This window comes from Mandrillus leucophaeus, unplaced genomic scaffold (assembly GCF_000951045.1).
Source record: "Mandrillus leucophaeus isolate KB7577 unplaced genomic scaffold, Mleu.le_1.0 Scaffold222, whole genome shotgun sequence".
NCBI lineage: Eukaryota > Metazoa > Chordata > Mammalia > Primates > Cercopithecidae > Mandrillus > Mandrillus leucophaeus.
In genome coordinates, this window is record NW_012102277.1 from 975,416 (window position 1) to 984,817 (window position 9,402).

General features: G+C 37.1%; 1 long non-coding RNA gene across 1 annotated transcript in view; it reads right to left on the reverse strand.

The window, feature by feature from the left end:
- Positions 1-3,505, reverse strand: part of LOC105540559 — a 342,482-nt gene extending 338,977 nt beyond the window's left edge. The window contains exon 1 of the long non-coding RNA XR_001006208.1: positions 3,423-3,505. This is a non-coding gene — a long non-coding RNA (uncharacterized LOC105540559). The remainder of the gene's footprint in view (positions 1-3,422) is intronic.
- Positions 3,506-9,402: the final 5,897 nt, after the last annotated feature.

The window sequence follows — 9,402 nt, forward strand, 5'->3', positions numbered from 1 at the left end:
AAAGAAAGAAAAGTAAAGACCAATATCCCTGAGAAACATAGATGCAAAAATCCTCACAAAATACAAGCTAACCAAATCCAACAGCATATCAAAGAGATAATACACCATGATCAAGTAGGTTTTATCCCAGGGATGCAGGTGTGGTTTTATATGCACAAGTCAATAAATATGGTACATCCCATAAACAGAATTAAAGATCATCTCCATTGATATCAAAAAAGCATTCAACAAAATCCAGGATCCGTTATAATAAATCCCTTAACAAATTTAGCATAGAAGGGACATACCTCAAAATAATAAAAGCCATATATGAAAAACCCACAACCAACATCACACTGAATGGGGAAAAGTTGAAAGTATTCCTCCTTAGAAGTGGAACAAGACAAGGATGCTCACTTTCACTTCTATTCAAACATAGTATGGAATTCCTAGCCAGAGTAATCAGATAAGAGAAGGAAATAAAGGGCATCCAAATTAGAAGAGAGGAAGTCAAACTGTCACTGTTCATCAATGATATGATTATATACCTAGATACCTAGAAAACCCAAAAGATTCCTCCAAAAGACTCCTAGATCTAGCAAATGAATTCACAGAAGTCTCAGTTACAAAATCAATGTATAAAAATAAGTAGCACTACTATATACCAACAATGATCAAACTGAAAATCAAGTTGAGAATTTAATCCCTTTTACAATAGCTACAAAAAATAAAATAAAATACCTAGGGATATTCCTAATGTAGAAAATGAAAAGTCTTTACAAAGAGAACTACAAAACACTGCTGAAAGAAGTCATAGATGACACAAATGAAAACACATTTTATGTTCATGGAGTAGAAAAATCAATGCTGTGAAAATGACCATATTGCCCAAGCAGCCTAGAGATTCAGTGCAATTCATACCAAAATACTATATCATTTATCATAGAATTAGAAAAAAAATTCTAAAATTCATACGGAACCAAAAAAGAGCCTAAATAGTCAAAGCAATCCTAAGCAAAAAAAACAAATCTGGTGGCATCTCCTGACTTCAAATTATACTACAAGGCCATAGTTACCCAAACAACATGGCACTGATATAAAAGTAGACACATAGAACAATGGAACAGAATAGAGAACCCAGAAATAAAGGCAAATACTTAAAGCCAACTGATCTCTTTATGCATACAAAAGCATAAATTGGGGAAAGGACACCCCATTTAATAAATCATTTAATAAATGATGCTGGGAAAACAGAATAGCCACATATGGTAGAATTAAACTGTATCTCTGTCTCTCACCTTATATACCAAAATCAACTCAAGATAGATCAAAGACTTAAATCTAAGATCTAAAACCGTAAAAATTTTAGAAAAACACGTAGGAAAAACTCTTCTAGACGCTGGAATAAGCAAAAAATTTTTTACCAAGACCCCAAAAGCAAATGCAACAAATACAAAAATAAACAAATAGAACCTAATTAATTTTCTTTATCCATTCATTACTGCATAGGCACTTAATTTGGTCTCATATCTTTGCAATTTTTAATTGTGCTGCAATTAACACACATGTGCAGGTGTCCTTTTGATATAATGATTTTTTTAAAGCTTCTGTTCAGCAAAAGAAATAATTGGAGTAAACAGACAACCCACAGAATGAGAGAAAATATTTGCAAGCTATGCATTCTACAAAGGACTAATATCCAGAATCGACAAGGAATTCAAACAAGTCAGCAAGGAAAAAAAAAAAAAACCAAATAATCCAATTAAAAAGTGGGTAACTGACATGAAGACATTTTTCAGAAGAAAATATACAGATGGCCAAACATGAAAAATGCTCAACATCACTAATCAGGAAAATATAAATTAGAACTACAATGAGATAACACTTTACCCCTGCAAGAATGGCCATTATAAAATCAAAAAACAGTACATGTTGGTGTGGATGTGGGAATGCTTATATATTGCAGGTGGGAATGTAAATTCGTACAACCTCTATGGAAAACAGTATGGCAATTTCTTAAAGAACTAAAAGATCTACCATTTGATCCAGCAATCTCACTACTGGAGAAGAAGTCATTATATTAAAAAGGGCACCTGAACATATATGTTTATTGCAGCACATTTACCAATTGCAAAGAACCAACTTAAGTGTCCATCGACCAGTGAGTGAATAATGAAAACAAGGAATACTACTCAGTACTACTCACTATTCCAGTACACCATGGAATACTACTCAGTCATAAAAAGGAATGAAATAACGTTTTTTGCAGCAACTTGGATACAGAGGCCATTATTTTAAGTGAAGGAACCCAGGAATGGAAAACCAAATGCCACATTTTCTCTTATAAGTGGGAACTAAGCTATGGCTACACAAAGGCAGACTAAGTGGGATAATGGACTTTGCAGACTCAGAAGGAGGAGGGTGGGAGGTGGGTAAAGGATTAAAAAAGTATATATTGGGTATTGGGTATAATATACCCTACTTAGTGCACATGGGTGCACTAAAATCTCAGACTTCACCACTCTACAATTCATCTATGTAACCAAAACCCACTTGTACTCTAAAAGCTATCGAAATTTTTAAAATTAAAAAAAAAAAAAAACTGGTTTGCCTTCCTGTAAAACATTAGTCACTTTGAGAATACATGTGCATTTGTGTGATTCTTTGATCTATATGTATCTTCTGAAGAGAAAGTAGGCTGTCAGATCATAAGAATAAAGACAGTGTTTCTTTCGCTCATGATTATGCCTGCCGTCATTAGCATATAACTTATATTAGGTCCTCAATAAATATTAATTACAAAATGGCCAGAGTTCATATCCCAAGACTTCTAGATAAATACTTTGCCCTAATACGCCTGTTTCTAATCATATTTTTTAAACTTAACAACTATACCTTTTTCCTTCCCATGGAAAATTTCATTAATATTTACGGGAGCAGTACTCTTCAGAGCACACTTTGGAAAAGACTGGGAAGTAGAAAGAGCACGGGTCTAGGTGTTGGCAAACCTAGATTCTAGTTCAAACTGATTATTACTTTCTACAGCCCCGCAGGGAAGTCATGGCCCCTTCTCCTCAGTGGTCTCATCTTTCGACAAACTAGCCCCTTCTAACCCCATTATTCCATTTCTATGCTGTTAGAATACCTTTCGCACCAATTTTCTTCATTTTTATAACTTATCTCCAAGGTATCTGGTATCCATTGTTTTCTTCTGAATACAACCATTGAGCTGTCTGTTTCCAGCCTTCCCAAGGTCTTTCTCCCTTTTAGAACTGACTTGTTCCACTCACTTGGGGATTCTGATTTCTTCTACAGTTGCTCCATTCAACCCAGTGATATTTAGCTTAAGGGGTAGTTTGTAGCTGGGTGTATTAGTCCTTTTTCATGCTGCTGATGAAGACATACCCAAGACTGGGAAGAAAAAGAGGTTTAATTGGACTTACAGTTCCGCATGGCTGGGGAGGCCTCAGAATCATGGCAGGAGGTGAAAGGCATTTCTTACAACGCTGCAGCAAGAGAAAATGAGGAAGAAGCAAAAGCAGAAACCCCTGAGCAACCCATCAAATCTCATGAGACTTATTCACTCTCACGAGAATAGCATGGGAAAGACCAGCCCCTGTGATTCAATTACTTCCCCCTGATTCCCTCCCAAAACACGTGCGAATTCTGGGCTCTACAATTCAAGTTGAGATTTAAATAGGGACACAGCCAAACCGTATCACTGGGTAGATTAACACTGAATAGGGAAGCATTATTATTTTAATAAGTGTTCTTCATTTCTTAATTCAAAATGGGAGAATTAAAGAACCATGGCGTAGAGAAGACATTTTGGGAAAGGTAAGACCTTGCAGTGACACAAGTAGCATTTTGGATAGCTCTCTATGTATGATTGATGCTGAAAACAGATACTATAATAAGCAAACCAATGAGTTCCAATAAGCGTATGGCTCAGTGAGTCTTCTCAGCTAAAACCCAAACTATGCTGTTTCCCCAAGGGTAGGAAGGTACCCAGAGGGTAAGTCTGTTGAGTCAGAAGGAAGATGGATTGGGCTGATGTAGACCTGGCAAAGCCTGCAAGGGTACTGCAGAGGGGAAGATAGATGCCAATCCAGTTCAGAACACACAGCAGGAACATTGGGAATGCTGTAGCAGAGAGGAAAGGAGGAATCCAACCCAGATGCCTCACAGCTGGAAGTAAAAGCTGCTCATTGCTAGAATGTTATGAAGCAAATGATACACAGGAGTGGAAATTCACCAGTCCCTAGAGGTAAGCAGTACCCTTGCATCATCACTGAGTTTGGATTAGCTCTCTCATGTGAAAGTCCCTTTAGGATCTGATGAATTAGAAAGCAGCTCCCTCACACAGCTCATCTGAAGAAAAGCTTTATAGGGCCAAGAAGCCTCTCAACCCTGTGGTAAGTAAGGCTCCAGATCCACCAAAGTGAATACTCCACAGACGCCATTCTCTTAAGTACTCTTCAGATTCCAGAACACAACCTAGTCCAAGATCCACTCTCAATAACTTTCCCTCTATAGCAGGAATTGGCAAACTTTTTTATGTAAAGGGCCAGAAAGTAAATATTTTCATCTTTATAAGCCATTCTGTGTCACAACTACTTACTTGTGTCAGGGTAGCATCAAAGCAGTCACAGACAATATGTAAATGACTGAGCGTGGCTGTGTTCCAATAAAACTTCATTTACAAAGTGAAGTAGTAAGCTGAATTTAACTCATGGGCTGCTATTTGCCAATTCCAGCTTTACAGAAGTTAAGGCAAAACATTCAACACCTCCCCTCTTTCCATTTGCATAAACCTGGTACTCCACCAGGAAAGATCTCTGAAGTCCCCTAACCCACAGAGTTGGATTAACTGCCCTAATCCATGAGTTCTTTACTCTCCCAGGCTATACCTTACCCTAGCTCTTTAGTAAAACTTAATCACAGCCAAACCTTTGGGCTTTATTCATTCAGTGTTCTAATTTTAGGACACAAGACAGCAAGTATAATGGCACAGTGGGAAAGAGCACTGTAGATGAAACAGAGGATTACCAATGGTATAAATAGTTCTGCCATGTCTACCATTAAGAAAACTGGACTCAAGAGTCTTACTCCTTAGCTTTATGTCCTACTAGACTAGGGATTAATGACCAGAGACAAGATGATTACAGGTGAGGGAGTTACTGGCAGATTTTATTGATTAAAAATGTGAATAAGAGTATAAAACAAAAAAACAGAGAAAGATGCACTGCCTTAGACTAGCAGTCATAAGCCCAGAGACCCAGTCATGGATATGACTCATTTTCCTTAGGTCTTGAATTAAGTCTCTCAGAGCAATTTTTCTCATTGGGGCAACAAGTGGACACATCCTGTCAGCTCCCTAAATAGCATGCTCTAAAGACTCTTGGTAAGCTTTTGGAAAAACTCAAACTTTTTCTTGTCTCTTATGACTTTACCCTTCACAAGTTACTCTGAAGCCATGGGTTGCATAGCACATCCCCTTCTTACCCACAGACCTCTATGCAGCATTTTCTTCTTTCTAGATTATTACCTAGACTCCATCTCTACCTTGCCTCTCAATTTTGTTTATCCTTCTAGTGTTTAGTTAGACATCTGTCTTATATTTTTCTTTGCTCCCTAAAACTGGATTTGATGTTCCTTTTTAAAAATAAGCCCATATAACTCGCTTTCTCTATTATTATTCTCACAACACATTACTATACTTGTTTGTTCACCCTACTAGGCAGTGAGTTATCTGAGCACCATAATGTTTTGCAGTCTTCATTGTATCACCAAAGTTTAGTACTCTTCCTAACATATAGCAACAGCTCAATTTGCTGAACTAGCTAATTAATAAGATGGGACTCTGTCTTTTTTCTTCCACACAAAGGATTCTTGTGATTATATTGGGCCTACCCTGATAATCCAGGATAATCTCCTTAGTTTAAAGCCAGCTAATTAGCAACTTCCATCTATCATTTTAATCCCCCCTTGTCATATAATATAACACATTCACAGATTCCAGGGATTAAGACATAGCCATCTCTGAGGCCATCATTCTGCCTACTGTACTGTATAAAGTCAAGGAGTGACTTTGTAGCATGCAAAGTGACAGAAGAGGCCAGGTGCAGTGGCTCATGCCTGTAATCTCAGCACTTTGGGAGGTCGAGGTGGGTGGATTGTTTAAGTCCGGGAGTTTGAGACCAGCCTGGTCAACATGGTGAAACCCCATCTCTACAAATAATGCAAAAATTAGTCAGGCGTGGTGGCGCATGCTTGTAGTCCCAGCTACCTGGGAGGTGAGGTGGGAGAATTGCTTAACCCTGGATGGGGCGGAGGTTGCAGTAAGCTGAGATTGCACCACTGTACTCCAGCCTTGGTGACAGGATAGGATCCTGTCCCCAAAAACAAAACAAAACAAAAAACAAAGTGACAGAAGAACAGTAAAACAAATGAATAAAAGAGGAAATTATAATGTAAGATTTAAGAGTCAAAACTTTGAAGTTATACCATCTGGGTTCAAATTCTAATTTGCCCCTCACTAGCAGTGTGATGCCCAATCATTAAATAGTAATGATAACAAAGTACATACTACAGGGTTATTTTGAAGAATGGTTGAAGGTTAAGCAGTCTACCTAATATCTGGTTCATACAACAGTAGACACTCAATTAACATAACTATTATTGGATGTATGTGTAAATATACATGAATATATATATATACACACACATACAAGCATACCTTGTTTTATTACACTTTGCTTTATTACATTACAATTCACAGATATTGTGTATGTGTGTAGTTTTACACAAATGGAAGGTTGTGACAAGCTTGCTTTGAGCAAGTCTATTGGTGCCATTTTCCTATACCATGTGCTCACTTCATGTCTCCGTGTCACATTTTGGTATTTCTTGCAATATTTCAAATTTTTCATTAGGATTATATGTTTATAGTGATCAATAACTTTGAAATTACTATTGTAATTGTTTGGGGGTGCCATGAATTAGGCTCATAGAAGATGGCAAACTTAATGTGTGTGTTCTGCCTGCTCCACTAGTGGGCCATTACTCCATCTCTCCTTCTCCTCAAGTCTCTTTATTTCCTAAGTTACAACAACATTGAAGTTAGGACAGTTAATAACCCTACAGTGGCCTCTAAGTGTTCAAGTGAAAGGAAGAGTAGCACATCTTTCACTTCAAGTCAAAAGCTAGAGATGATTAAGCTTAGTGAGGAAGGCGTGTCAATAGCCAAGACAGGCCAAAAGCTAGGCCTCTTGTACCAAACAGACAAATTATGAATGCAAAGGAAATGTTATTGAAGGAAATTAAAAGTCTTACTCCAGTGAACACACAAATGATAAGAAAGCAAAACAACCTCATTACTGATATGGAGAAAGTTTCATCCATCTGTATAGAAGATGAAACCAGCCACAATATTACCTTTAGCCAAAGCTTAATCCAAAGCAATGTTATAGCTCTTTTCAATTCTGTGAGGACTGAGAAAGATGAGGACTCTACAGAAGTAAAGTTGGAAGCTAGCGTAGGTTGGTTCATGAGGTTTAAAGGAAAAAGCTCTCCCCATAACATAAAAGTGAAGGTGATGCAGCAAGTGCTGATGTGGAAGCTGCAGCAAGTTATCCAGAACTGGCTGAGATCTTTAATGCAGGTGGCTATAGAAAACAACACATTTTTCAATGTGATGAAACAGCCTTCTACTGGAAGAAGATGCCATCTAGGACTTTCATGGAGAGATGTCAATGCCTGGCCTCAAATCTTCAAATGGATTCTCTTATTAGGGACCAATGTAGCTGGTGACTTAGACACCAATGCTCATTTATCACTCTGAACATCCTAGAGCCCTTAAGAATGGTGCTAGATCTTCTCTGCCTGTGCTTTACAAAGGAAACAACAAAGCATGGATGTCAGCACATCTGGTTACAGCATAGTTTACTGAATATTTTAATTCTACTATTGCGATGTGCTGCTTGAAAAAAAGATTCCTTTCAAAATGATAGTATTCACTGATACTGTGCCTAGACACCCAAAAGCTCTGATAGAGATGTATGAGGAGAAAAGTGTTGTTTTCATACCTGCTAACACAACATACCTTGTGCAGTCCATGGTTTGGGGAGTAATTTTGACTTTCAAATCTTATTTAAGAAATACATTTTGCAAGGCTATAGTTTCCACAGGTAGTGGCTCCACTGAGGGATCTGGGCAAAGTAAATTGATAATCTTCTGGAAAGGATGCATTATTCTAGCTGCTACTAAAAATATTCATGATTCATGGAACGAGGTCAAAATATCAACATTAAAAGGAGTTTGGAAAAAGTTGATTACAACAATCAAGGGTAGGAGTTCAAGATGTCAGTGGAGGCAGTAACTGCAGATGCAGTAGAAATAGAATGAAAACTAGAACTAGAAGTACAGCCTGAAGATGTGACTGAATTGCTGCAATCTCATGATAAAACTTGAATGGATGAGGAGTTGCTTCTTATAAATGAGCAAAGAAAGTGGCTTTCTGAGATGGAATCTACTCCTGGTGAAGATGCTATGAACTTTGTTGAAATGACAACAAAATGTTTAGAATATTACATAAACTTAGTAAATAAAACAGTAGCAGGGTTTGAGAGGACTGACTAATTTTGAAAGAAGTTCAAAGTTCTACTGTGGGTAAAATGCTATGAAACAGCATTGAATGCTGCATAGGACTCTTTCATGGAAGGAAGAATCAAATGACACACATACATATGTATAATATAAACGAATGAGAGGAAAGAGAGATACATAGAAAGATAAGGTTGGGGTTGAGGGGAGCAGGGAAGGTGTTATGACCTCTAAAGAAAGAAAAAAATCAAAAACCACATACTAACATGATAATGGGAATTATTTTTGCAAGAAGAAAGATGGTAATATAGGTAATTTGTTTTGAGATTTGTATTGTTTTAGCTTATTTATATGTTTATTTTCCTCAAAATATGTAAGAATTATTAGTTATTAAACATACACTTATAGTTAAATAAGGAAGTTGCTGGTGCAAGGTGTGGTACATAATAGAAACTCAAGATACAACTATCATTATTATTATTACCACTATTGTCATTGAAGAGAGATAGCACAGAAGCCTCTGAACGAAGAATTTTAAGTTAGAATAAAGTTTGATTCTTCTCTCTTACTAACCATGTTGCCTAGGACACACTAATGCAGCTATGTTTCAGTTTTCTTGTCTGGTAAGTAAGGATATAAGTGCCAACCTCAATAAGCTGTGTTGAAGAGATGAAGTTAGCTAACAGAGTATTTTATTAGCAAAATACGTGAGACACGGTGAGCACTTGATAGAGAGAAACAACTTGTAATATCCTATTATGATTAATTTGTAAAACTCTTCTACTTTTTTCAAATCTTTTCTCCTGATCACATCTAGTT